This window comes from Mauremys mutica, unplaced genomic scaffold (assembly GCF_020497125.1).
Source record: "Mauremys mutica isolate MM-2020 ecotype Southern unplaced genomic scaffold, ASM2049712v1 Super-Scaffold_100100, whole genome shotgun sequence".
Taxonomy (NCBI): Eukaryota; Metazoa; Chordata; order Testudines; family Geoemydidae; genus Mauremys; species Mauremys mutica.
Genome location: NW_025423267.1, coordinates 222,530 through 235,995, shown reverse-complemented (window position 1 = coordinate 235,995; position 13,466 = coordinate 222,530). Strand labels below are relative to the sequence as shown.

General features: G+C 49.4%; 2 non-coding genes across 2 annotated transcripts; both read left to right on the top strand.

Moving 5' to 3' along the window:
• The first annotated feature begins 3,828 nt into the window (after window positions 1–3,828).
• On the top strand, window positions 3,829–3,902 carry TRNAT-UGU. Its single transcript has one exon. It is a non-coding gene; the product is annotated as a tRNA-Thr (tRNA).
• A 2,654-nt stretch (window positions 3,903–6,556) lies between these two features.
• Window positions 6,557–6,628, top strand: TRNAE-UUC. Its single transcript has one exon. It is a non-coding gene; the product is annotated as a tRNA-Glu (tRNA).
• The last annotated feature ends 6,838 nt before the right edge of the window (window positions 6,629–13,466 follow it).

Genomic DNA, 13,466 nt, shown 5'->3' with positions numbered 1-13,466 from the left:
CAAGAACTCACTTATCAATAGACACAGCTGGAAAACCCTTATGTCTGTATAGATATAGTTGTGAAATCCTCCCTTCTGTATTGTTTTGTATGTTTATTTGCATGGTCTCTGTCTGGTTCTGTGATTGTTTCTGTCTGCTGTATAATTAATTTTGTTGGGTGTAAACCAATGGAGGTGGTGGAATATAATTGGTTAAATAACCATGTTACAGTATGTTAGGATCGGTTAGCTAAATTTCAGTAAAATGATTGGTTAAGGAATAGCTAAGCAAAACTCAGGTTTTACTATATAGTCTGCAGTCAATCAGGAAGGCGGGGGGTGGGGAGTGGAATGGGACCAGGGACTGGGGATGGGGGAATTGGGATCATGTTTTGCTACAGGGGGAAATGGGAACGGGGATGGGAACAGAAACAGGGACACAGACAAGGCTCTGTGGTGTCAGAGCTGGGAAGGGGGCACTGAGGAAGGAAACTGGAATCGTGCTTGCTGGACGTTCACCCCAATAAACATCAAATTGTTTGTGCCTTTGGACTTTGGGTATTGTTGCTCTCTGGTCATGTGAGAAGGACCAGGGAAGTAAGAGGGTGAAGGAATAAGCCCCCTAACACTGTCATTTGTTGCTCTAGGCTCCATTCACATCCCACTCCTGACACAATCACTGTCTTCTATCTGACAAAATCGCCTAATTTCAACCTCTCCTGTAACATTACACCACCAACTATTTAGCATTTGTATGAGAGAAGTTGGAGGGAATTCAAACATCTTCAAATGGCAAAACTTTTCCCCCGACCTGGTGAGTGAATCCTATGGTGAGAAACTTTCTGTGCATTTCAGTTTCTTGTATTGTCGCGGGGGCTGAGGTGCTGGAAGGGAAATGTCCATGGAAAACTTGGACATCACTGTTTTCCGGAAAAAGGCAGGTGTTAGACACAATCGCTTCTCGTATTCCCGTGGAATCCGAGTCTAGCTGAAGAATTTCTGTCTATCCTAGAGAGAATCATCCATTGTAAATACAAATGCAATGAGATCTTCAGGTCGAGGCAGCGCCTTTTAAAAATATTTACTGAGCAAAAAGCCATTCTTTGCCTTGTTGATAAGGACAAGAAGCCCTCTTTTCCTTTCCATTTCAAATGCGAAATGAATGGAGATTTTCATTGAAAAACTTTTGGTTTTTAGGGGGAATTGAACCCAGGCCATGGCTGTTAAAACACCAGAACCTACTGCTTAAAGCACCAGGGAGGGCTGTTTTTTTCTCACAGCTAGTGTTGTTTTTCTCAGCCTCCTACTTCACCAATGTCAGACTCTGAGTGCAGTTAAGCTCTGGAATAGGCTCCCAAAGGCGTCTGTGGTGTCTCTGTCCTCAGAGGTTTTTAAGAACAGGTTGAACAAACCTCTGTCGAGGATACTCTGCATATACTTGGTCCCATAGACAACCTGCTCTGGCTCTATCTGCTACCTTCATCGTGTTTGGATGTAAAGGTGGGAAATGATGGGGAAATTGGCCCCTCTTTCAAGTTTAAATGTTGTAACTTCTACATCTAGACCAGGGTGGCCAACCTGAGCCAACGTAACTGCCAAACGTGCACCTTTGTATGCAACTGCTAAGTCAGTTGTCAACCTTGCTACCATTATCATTATCCCTTTGAAAGAATGATGGAGATGGACACTTGGCTGTATATCCCAGTGTGCCCTGGACGTCTACAGGCTGCATTAGCCAATCCAACCATTCGGCACTTGCAGATGGGCACCTCTGTATTGTGCCTGAGTCTTGTACAGCTATGAAAGGCTGGCAGATGCCGATATTTTCCCATCTTTTTAACCAGCACTAATACCCAGCCAGGCCAGGGCTGGGAAGAGAGAGAGAGCAGCAGGTTTCCCCTATTGTGGCCGTCTTGCTTTTTCTTATCTAGCTTCACCTCTGCACCAACTTGTACTTCCCACATGTGATCCTGGCTAGCTCAGTTGGCAAAGCATCAGACTTTTAATCTGAGGGGCCAGGGTTCAAGTCCCTGGTCAGGTGAAAAACTTCTCACTGTGACTATAAAAATCTGTCTTGTTCAGTGTTACTCTTTCTCTCCAGGATTTTGCCTTTCCTAAGAAGGGCCTTTCTGTGGGGGGGAATGAAGGAGCAACTCCTTGATATCCCCTCTGTCCTTGCAGGCTGGAGGAATAAAGGCCTCTGGGCATAGAGCATGTTCCTCCCCTGCACACACAAACACACAGAATAGTCATAAGGAATTAGAATTAGAATCCACCACATTCCTTGGGAGCTTGTTCCTGTCGTGAATCATCCTCGCTATTGAATATTTGTGCCTTAGTTGTAATATGAATTTGTCTCTTTTCACCTTCCAGCCATTGGGTCTTGTTATGCCTTTCTCTGCTCGATTAAAGAGCCCTTTCATACCCAATATTTTCTCTCCATTAAGGCCCTTCAACACTTCCGTGAAATCACCTTTCAATCTTCTTTTGATAAGCGAAACAGGTTGAGCTCGTTCAATAGCAAGGAGCCACCAAATGTTCTGAGGGCTGGAGAAAAATGTCTTCTAGGGAAAGTGGTGGATTCTCCATCTCTTGATATCATTTAATGAAGACTAGATGCCTTTCTGGAATGTGTTTGCCCAAAAGTAGCTCTTGTATCATACAGGAGGCCTGTGATATGCAGGGGGTCAGATTAGATGCTCTTATGGTCTCTTCTGGCCATAAAGTCGACAAGTTTCTGAAAAACTGAGTGTAGCATTGGGAACAGCGTCTGATGTTTTCCTGTCTAGCCGGCCTGCTTCCTAGAACGAACGCTCCTTGAGTGGGGTGATCCACACGGAGTAGCTCAAACCTCCGCAGTGCCTGGCCAGGGGCAGGACATTAGCACAGCAAGGGAGTGGTGAGGCAGTGACATCACAAAGGCCTTTTGCAGGACCTCAGACTATTGGTCACAGGTGGTGGGGAGGTGGTGACCTCACAGAGAGATGCTGACATCAGCCAGGCAGGACAGGGGCGAGGGGCCAGGGAAACCTCAGAGACCCCTGTGGGTTTGCTGCAGCAAGTCTCCTTCTCCAGGTCTCTCTTTGAGGACAGAGAGAGTATTCAGTTTCATGGACGTGAGCGCCAGGAGGAACCTCTTTTGAGTTTTCTCCTTCCCTTTTAGTGATTTTACTAGAAAACAGAAGTCCTTGTTTAGAAGGTAAGAGCCTCCTCGAGGGAAGGGGTGTCATGGGGGTGTCACATTCAGATGCCGGTGCCCCCATGTAAGGAAGTTCCCACCACCCTGCTCTGTGTTTGCAGGGCGGGAGAGAGCAGCATCCACGGCAGTGATTTGCTCCTGGCTGCCGGAGCAGAGCAGCAGGCTCAGCTGTCAGAACTTCCCAGAGCGATGAAAGGGGAGGGGCCCATGGCTCTGTAGCAGGAATTCAAGGCAGGCAAGTTCACAGCAGGCATTGTGGGATACTGGGGAAGGCCAGTTATGGTGATATAATGAACAGCAGCGTTTACTCTGTTACTTTAAGTTTGCTGCAAAAAGCTCTAGGCCTCTCATTGAAGTCGTTTTATTTTGTCAGCAAAACAGGGCAGTTTTGTCGCCAGACATGGCATTGCAGTGTGTGCACCAGCCACAAGCTACCGACTGAGAGAGCGTTGTGTGTTTTTCACACACCTGAGCAATATAATTCTGCTGAAACAACTTTGTAGTGCAGACCTGGCCAAAGATTCACTCACACACCGCTTGCAAGGAAAACCTCACCTGCTCCTCTGCTTTGCATTATCCAAACTTCTCAGGCCCTGGTGGCGATGGCAGGGAGTCAGGTGTGGGCAGACAGTGTGTTATAGGTACCCACTGGCACCATGGCTTAGCTGGCTAAAGCATCTGTTTTGTAAACAGGAGATCCTGGGTTCAACTCCCAGTGGTGCCTTGTTGACTGGTTGTTGGGGCACCAGGTATTGGCTACTGTCAGAAGACAAGATTCAGAGCTAGATGGGCCTTTGGTCTGGCCCAGTGTGGTTTTTCTTATGGTTTAAATAACACTCACAGGCACTGATAACAGAGTTACTGAACATTTGGGAGTTAAGAGCGGATAGGTCAGTGGTCCAGTCCCCACACAGATGACCCCCTTCCTCTGGGACAGGGGCAGGTCTGAGCTCTCACCCAAATGCTCATTGTGGCTGCCAGAATCTGTGAGCAGCTTGTTTAGTTTACGAAAAGGTTGAGTCCTGCTTTGTGCACCGTGTGTGAGAATGAAAATCCTAAACCGCCCTTTGAAATGACGAATGCAGCAGGATGTGTTTTGTCCCTGCCCCAAAGCAGACAGTTATGCCCATATTGCAAATTATTTCTAAATTCTTCTTATTATCATCGGTGTATTATTTTCTCTGCTGTCTAGACATTGACTATATCTTGACCAAGAAATTTAGATCTTAATAAAATAATTGACTATCCCTGGTTAAGGCAATGGACTTGATACCCACTGGGGTGTCCCTACACAATTTCAAGTACTAACAACAGTGGCTGCCTTTAGCCATAGATTTTAATCAGGGCAATAAATTGATACGAACTCCTGTAAAATCATTTTCCAGCCCGACTCCTTCACCCACATTCGTTAGGGCATTGGGCCACCATGTGAACATTTCATTTTCCTCCTCAATTTCACACAGAGACACAATTTCCTTTGCACAGATCCATGAACAGCAAAACCTCCCTGTGTCTCTGGTCTGAGCCAGGGCATTCGATTCCATTGAAACCTTCTCTCCTGCAATGGCGATGGTCAGACAGAGGGGACGTGGCCACCTTCACCTCTGACAGTGAGATATTGGCTCAGCTCTTTATGCTGCTGCTGTTAGTCCATGAAACATCAGGGATGGAATGCAAGGCTGAGTTCAACCCCCTGAAACATTTCAGTGCCCCAGAGAAATCCTGACCCCGGCTGTTGGAATGATATGGTGGAGATTCGAATAGGAAAGGGACTGTCTGAATTGTCAGTGTGGGGAATGAACAACAACCTATAGCAATGTCATTAAACACAAACACACTCTCATCATGCTCCAGCTGGAAGGGAAATGGGCAGGAACTCTTGCTGTTCAGCCATGGACACACTTACACTAATGCAGCCGTGAGTGTGCTGGGGGAGCTGGTCTGAGCAATTTGAAGTGACAATTCTGTGAGAACAGAATCATGGTGTAGTGAAGTAACTGTACATTAAGTACTTGTGGCTGAGTGGCTAAGATGATAGACTAGAAATCCATTGGGGTCTCCCCACACAGGTTTGAATGCTGCCAACTATGGAGGCATTAGTATGTTGCTAGTGTCTGAGTGTCCACAGAGCCAGATCTGGTCTCACCGTGAGGCTGGCTATACTAAAAATGCTGCTGTGACACTGCTCTAGCACTGTGGAGTAGCCAGCTGCTACAGTAACTGGAGGGGTTTTCCATCCCTGTAATAGCTACATTGACAGAACAATCTTTCCTTTCATTTAGCACTATCTAACCACGGCTTAGGTCAGCTTAATTATAGTGGTTTTGGGGTTTTTCACACCCTGAAAGACCATCATGCTTTACCAACTGAGCTAGCTAGATTTAAAGTCAGTCAACTGCCCAGTCGCAGTGTAGAAGGAGCCTGAGGGTGTTTATTTGTGAGCTGAGGTTCCCTGTCCGACATTTGCCTTTTTTCCTGGTTTGTTATGTGTCCAGCAAGCAAACCAGAGCTGTTACAAGGCTGGTTAGATGCTGCTTTCTAGACCAGAGAGCTGGGTTTGATTTAACATGCTGTCGCCATCAGCTGGTCAGAGTAACCAGGGTGGGAGGGTGGAATTTAGGATTCTCCCACCAAGGGGAGGTGCTGTTGGACTCATCTAGTGGGGGAGAGTCTGAGTCTGAGTTCTCCACACGCCACACACACATTTTCACAGGGAATCAGGTCCCCTGTGGAAAAACTCAAAAGAAGCCCAGGCCCAGGAGTGTCAGAGAAGGGAATCACTGTTTGCCTTAAGAGGTGGGTGAGGGAAACCTGCAGGTCCTTAGATCCCTCCAGCGCCTGATAGAACCATTTGTGGGGAAGGTCTGGGGAAGCCGAGGAGGACAAGGAGACGGGAAAAGGGCTTGCAGCTGTTGTGCAATCCCCATGCTCCCAGCAGAAGGGTCCGGGGGGCTCAGCACTCAGAACTCACAAGATGGCAAAGCTCAGAGCCCCATTACACGGAGTCAGAATGTGATCAGCTCACACCCAGGGGGAGAAACACCCCTCCCATGGTCTCTATGCCAGAGCTCCTATCAGCTCAGTCCTTCCCGCAAGAGCGGGCTGCTGAGAGGGTTGCAATGGGGTAAATGAAGGCAGAGGAGGATTGTTCCTCATGGGGTTTTTTTTGTGTGTCTCTGTGATCCTGCTGGAGGAAGCATCATTTGAGTTTGTTTCAGTGACTTGGGTTGGGCTGAGGTTGTGACCCTGAGCACAGGGGTTCCTGCACTCTCTGCTCCTAGCCCCTCAGGGAGTGGACAGTGGAGCAATTTCAGAAAGTGGCTAGAAAGTAGCCTAAGAAAGTGTAGCATAAGTGAGAAGAAAAGCAATATCCTCACCTCCCTGGTGATCTAGTGGTTAGGATTTGGTACTTTCACTGCCAAGGCCTGGGTTCAATTCCCAGTCAAGGAAAAGTGACTTTAAACCAAGCAAGCTTTGTTTTTTCTTCGCTTGCAATGTAAATAAATCCATGTTATTTTCCTGATTCCCCCATCTTCCCAGTGTCTCCATGGCAGGGCTGGCTCCAGGCAGCAGCGCAGCAAGCAGGTGCCTAGGGCGGCCAATGGAAAGAGGAGGCTTCAGCGGCAATTCGGCCCTCTCAGTCACTCTCAGAGGGAAGGACTTGCCGCAAAACTGGCAGCGGTAGAGCTGCCATTGATTGCAGCTTTTTTATTTTATTTTTCTGCTTGGGGTGGCGAAAACACTGGAACTGGCCCTGCTCCATGAAAGACAATTTGTTAAATCCCAGATGAGTGCAGTTATATCAGTTCTCAGCCTGAGTCCTTAGGTCTTAATCCTGAGGCTATTGTCCCACCATGGGGCCATTTCCCGCCTCTCTTTCCTAGGGAAGCACAATTTTCCTTGCACAGATGCAGGAACAGCAAGATCTTTCTCTGTCCCTTGTGCAAAGCAGGGGGCCAAATTCCCTGGAAACAATGGATGAGTTGGGGGCCCTGGGCACATCCAGCCCTGGCCGTGAGATGTTCCCTCCCCTCTTTCTTTATGCCCCTGTTGTTATTTCATGGATTGTCTGGGATGGGGGAAAAGCTGAGTTCACTCCAGGTGGAGGGGAAAAAGGACCCTGAAAATCTCAGGCCCCAACCCCTGCTACCAGGATCACCGAGGTGCTGGGGATTTGAGCAGGAAAGGGACTGTGTGAATTGTCAAGGTGGGGAATGAATAACAATCTACAACTAGATCCACCTCATTAACCACCGACACAGGCTAATCCTGCTGCAGATAGAAGGGAAACTGGGAATAATTATTTGCTGTTCAGCCATGGAAACAGTGACCCAATTACACCGCAGTGAATGTGCTGGGGAAAGCTGGACTTCACAGGCAGGTGGAAAAAGCAGATCCTAGAAACACCTGGAGCTTCCCACAGCACTGCTGCCACCAGGGTCAGGTGTTGAGTGACTCACAGCACCCCTCCCCTCCCATTACCTTCCAGCAGGTAGTGGCAGCACCCCTCACCCAATGCAGGGGAGAGGCCTGATTGTATCTCTGCACCCTGAGTCCAGGGCACCCACTCTCTCTGCCCCACACATCAAATCTGGCCCTGCTGAAAAGTGACCCCTAAGAACCAGCAATCTCCAGGACAGTAGGTTTGGCCCTCAGAGCAGGGAATGTGTCCCCCATGCTGCTCTTAGGCCACTGGATGCTCTGGAAACAAGAGGGCTCTGAGTGTAACCCAGGGGTCAGCAACCTTTCAGAAGTGCTGTGCCGAGTCTTCATTTATTCACTCCAATTCAAGGTTCCGCATGCCAGTCATACATTTTAATGTTTTTAGAAGGTCTCTTTCTATAAGTCTATAATATATAACCAACTATTGTTGTATGTAAAGTAAATAAGGTTTTTTAAAATGTTTAAGAAGCTTCATTTAAAATTAAATTAAAATGCAGAGCCCCCAAGACTGGTGGCCAGGGCCTGGGCAGTGTTAGTGCCACTGAAAATCAGCTCATGTGCCACCTTTGGCACATGTGCCATAGGTTGCCTACCCCTGGTGTAACCCATAGCAAACAAAAACTATCTGGGGATGTAGCTCAGTGGTAGAGCACATGCTTTGCGTGTATGAGGTCCTGGGTTCAATCTCCAGGCTCCTTTTTCACCCTGCTGCTTTGCTCATGCCCAGAGGGGATGTGGCCCAGCAATCTCCCTGCAGGAGTTTCAATCCTGCTCAGTGAGGGGCAAGTGCCAATTGCATGGAAGGTCGGGGGCGGTTTCTGCTCCTAAGTCACCTTGGTACATGTAAGATTCCCACCCGCTGTGCTGCTTGGGACAATGGTAGATGAGAAGGGTGAATCCTCCAGCACTGGAGGGAAAGGTCCCATCTGCACAGACTGAGAGGCCAGGAAACAGAGGGGCAGTCAGTGCTCAGAGAGGAGGGAGGTCAGTGATTTACACCCACCAGGGGACACTCTCTTTCTGAGGCGAGTGCAGCTGGCTTGGGATGGTGCTGACAATGGAGAGAAAAAAGGCTGGAGTCAATGACTGATGAGACCACAGAAGGGGAAGGGGAATGGCAGCCCCACAGAAGGTCCTGGGTGCTCAGATGCCCCAGTTATTGCACCCTGGCCTGTCACAGAGAGAGAAAAGACACGGAGGGACCCAGCCCCCCTGCAGTGATCCCATGGACAAGAACCTGGCTGGGAGTGGGGTGAAGGTTCCCTCTGGGCAAAGGGGAGCTGAAATCCCTCAGTGTCCTGGAATTTAAGCAATGGAAGCTTCAAACCCTGCACGGGTCTGGGCTGAGGTGCGTCAGCAGAAGGTTGGGCTGGACGGGGCGGCAGGTTTGTACAATTTTTGGTGGTGCCCAGAATGGGACCAAGTCCTGCCCCACCCCACCCCACCCCACCTCCACACAGGACCAGCTTTAGGCCGATTCTCCTGATTCCCCTGAATTGGGCCCCACCACTAAGAGGGCCCCATGCCCAAGCCCTGGTACTGCGTACTGGCAAGAGCTGGTGCGCTGTACCAGGGTGGCCTGGCTTCCTCAGGGGGCAATTTTAAGGGCCTGGTGCTCCCAGCAGGGGCTGGGGTAGGGCTGCGGGGCGCTGTGGGCTATTTAAAAAGTCCAGGGTTCCCATTGCTTCTACCGCCCCGGCCCTTTAAATAGCCCCCAGAGCCCCGCAGCTTCCCCAGGACTCCCTCAGCTATTTACAGGGACGGGGCAGTGGAAGCAGGGGAGCCCCGGGCCATTTAAATAGCCCCCAAGCCCCAGGCTGCTGCTGCTACCCCAGTGCTGAGGGGGGAGGGGGCACTTACCGTACAGGGTGGGCTGTACCCCCTGTACCCACACCCCCTGCCCTGCCTCCAGCCCCTCACCCCCTGCCCTGCCTGCACCAGCCCCTGCCTCCAGCCAGCCCTACACCTCCTGCCCGCAGCCAGCCCATCTCCAGCCAGCCCTGCACCCCCTGCCCGCAGCCAGCCCCTCACCCCCTGCCCTGCCTGCACCACCCCCTGCCTCCAGCCAGCCCCACACCCCCTGCCCACAGCCAGCCCATCTCCAGCCAGCCCTGCACCCCCTGCCCTGCCTGCACCAGCCCCTCACCCCCTGCCCGCACCAGCCCCTGCCTCCAGCCGGCCCCACACCCCTGCCCTGCCTGCACCAGCCCCTGCCTCCAGCCAGCCCCACACCCCCCTGCCCACAGCCAGCCCCTGCTGCACACCCTGCCTGCACCAGCCCTGCACCCTGTCTCCAGCCAACCCCTGTCGTACCCCCTGCGCCCCTGCCTGAAGCCAGCCAGCTCCCCACACCCCCTGCCCGCACCAGCCCTACACCACCGGCCCTGCACCTCCTGCCCTGCCTGCAGCCAGCCCCACACCTCCTGCCCTGTCTCCAGCCAACCCCTGCTGCACCCTCCTGCCTGAAGCCAGCCAGACCCGCACACCCCGTCTCCATCCAGCCCCACACCCCCGTCTCCAGCCAGCCCCGCACCCCTTGCTCTGCCTGCAGCCAGACCCTACCTCCAGTCAGCCCCTGCCCTGCCTCCAGCCAGCCCCATGTCCACTGGTGCCTGCAGTTCCCAGGGCAGTAACCCTGCTCACCTGTTTCAATGAGGGGGGCAGGGAGCAGCTGGAACCCACACATGTGCACACCCTAGGGTGACCAGACAGCAAGTGTGAAAAATCGGGACGGGGGTGGGGGTTATTAGGATCCTATATAAGAAAAAGTCCCAAAAATTGGGACTGTCCCTATAAAATCAGGACATCTGGTCACCCTAGTACACCCCCAGGGAGTGGCAGGGACCCACACATGTAAAACGGAATTCATTTCTAGTTCAGGCCCATCTTTTTAAAAAAGAACTTTAGGTAGGGTTAACATACACCCATATTTTCCTGGACATGTCAGGCTTTTTGGTTCTTAAATCACTGTCTGAGAGGAATTTTTAAAATTTAAAAATTTAAAAATTCCTCCTGGGAAAATACGGATGCATGGTAACGCTATTGGTACAAAAAATACATACTGTGGCACATCCCTTAAATCAGAACTTTTTATAGGGAACCGGTTCCTAAGGAATGAAAGTATTTTTTATATATACATATATATATCTATATAAATTCTCATTGGACAGATGGGGAGACACCTGAGGTACAAAGAAGTACAAAGAAGGGAAGTGACCTTCCCAAGGGTCTACACAGCAAGCTGGTGGCAGAGCCAGAAAGAGAAGCCAACAGTCCTGACTCCTATTCTAATGGACAAAAAAACCCAGAGAAAGGGATAGAGCCCAGGAATCGAGATGGTGGGGAAATTTAATTGAAACCATTTCTGTCAGAAAATCCCCTTCAGACTAAACCAGTTTGTTTCTCGAAATCAAAACAAGTGGGATGAAAGTTCTTTGCACAAATATTTTGTTGCAAAACAAAAGCATCTCCTGTTTGTCAGAGTGTGTTAAATTGTCTCGTCCCACACACAGAGGAGACACTTAGATCTCAAACATTAGATAAGATGCTTCAGTCTGAGCTAAGTAATTGCTGCTCTTAACAATTTCAAAATAAAAAAATACAAATCAAATAGACTATTTCAGCTATTCTATTATGTCATAATCTGCTCGGAGTAAATGTGATAGGACACCTCATATTACACACTACTCCTAGTGACACTCTCCAATGGATCCCCACCCACCGTGAGGTAGGTAGGAGCGGATCATTATTATCCCTACTTGAAAGAGGAAGAAGCTAAGGCTGAGAAAGGAGAATTGACTTGTCTTAGGTCACAGAGCCAGCCAGTGGCAGAGTTGGGAATAGGACCCAAGAGCCCTGATTTTCAAACTAACCATCAGATCTTGAATTTCAGACACTGAATGACCTGAATAAAGTGCTCTCAGATGAGCTCCAGACCAACAACAGTGCACAATAAATATTCAGCAAGTATTTGAGGAGAACTGCAATGTTAGAGAGAATCATGAACTGCTCGGAGACAATTAATGCAGAGGAGCAACAACATTCATCAAACATATGACTGGTTATGACTTATTTCCTTGGGCTTAAAAGAGAACAACAAGGACCTGAGTCTCCTCCCTGTCAATAACCCCCTGCTCAGCCAATCAGGGTAGAGACTGAGGATGGGAGGCTGAGGGTTCTCGCCCAAAGGATGTCCCAGGTCACCGGTGGGGATCACTGCCCGAGCACTATTTCAGCCCCACATTTTTGGGTGGACCTCCCACAGTGGGAGCTGCAGAGCACTCCCCTGAGACACATACGCACACCCCTCCTGGTGTTGGGAGGGGAACAGGAGAAAGGACAAAAGAAGCAAGAGACAAAGAGAAAGGAGGAAGGGATGGATGGAGGAAAAGGTGAAACCAAAAGGACAAACCCTAATGACCCCAGTGATTCTAAGGAACAAAATCCCAGGTGTGCAATAAAATTCTGCCTCCTTAAGCTCATGTTTTCCATGCCTAGATTTCAACGGTCACCAGATGGATCAGACTGAACAGGTTTCAAACCTCGAGGAGGCTCTTACCTTCTAAACAGGGACGGCTGTTTTCTAGTAAAATCAGGAAAAGGGAAGGAGAAAACTCAAAAGAGGTTCCTCCTGGCGCTCACGTACGTGAACCCGAATACTCTCTCAGTCCTCAAAGAGAGACCTGGAGAAAGAGACTTGCTGAAGCAAAGCCACAGGGGTCTCTGAGGTTTCCCTGGCCCCTCACCCCTGTCCTGCCTGCCTGATGTCAGCATCTCTTTGTGAGGTCACCACCTCCCCACCATCTTTGACCAATAGTCTGAGGACCTGCAAAAGGCCTTTGTGATGTCACTGCCACACCCCTCCCTTGCTGTGCTAATGTCCTGCCCCTGCCCAGGCACTTTGGAGGTTTGAGCTACTCCCTGTGGATCACCCCAAGCCGGCTAGACAGGAAAACATCAGACGCTGCTCCCAATGCTACACTCAGTTTTTCAGAAATTAGTCGACTTTATGGCCAGAAAAGACCATTAGAGCATCTAATCTGACCCCCTGCATATCACGGGCCTCCTGTATGACACCAGAGCTACTTTTGGGGCGAACACATTCCAGAAAGGCATCTAGTCTCCTTTAGATGACATCAGGAGATGGTGAATCCACCACTTTCCTTTGTAGCTTGTTCCTGTGGTGAATCATCCTCGCTGTTGAATATTTGTGTCTTAGTTGTAATATGAATTTGTCTCTTTTCACCTTCTAGCCACTGGGTCTTGTTATGCCTTTCTCTCCTTGATTAAAAAGCCCTTTAATACCCAATCTTTTGTCTCCATTAAAGCACTTCAACACTTCAATGAAGTCACCTTTCAATCTTCTTTTGATAAGCTAAAGAGGTTGAGCTCGTTCAATAGCTCACTAGAAGGCATTTTTCTCCAGCCCTCAGAACACTTCGTGGCTCTTTGGTCATCAGACTCCTGAACTGCAGCTGGATGTGGCTCTTGTTCTTCTGCACAACATAGCTCCTGGAGAAGAGGGATCTGCAAATGTACATTCGTATGATACCTTTGTTTAACTGATGAAGACATAAACTAGACACTTAGAGGATTGGAACTGATTTCAGCTGATGGACAGCTTTGCTAGGTTTTTATGCATTTGGACAGCGAAATGTTGAGTGTTTACATTGATATCAAGCACTCCTGTATAGAGGAGCCCCTGAACATAATGGAGATTGGAAATGAAAATGTTTTCCTTTTTTAAAAAAAACACACACACTGAGATCACGTCCTTGGAGGAACGCAAACCCTCCACAGAAGGACCTGGTCTGTTCCATGATGGCAGCCCAGCCTGGGTGAGTCA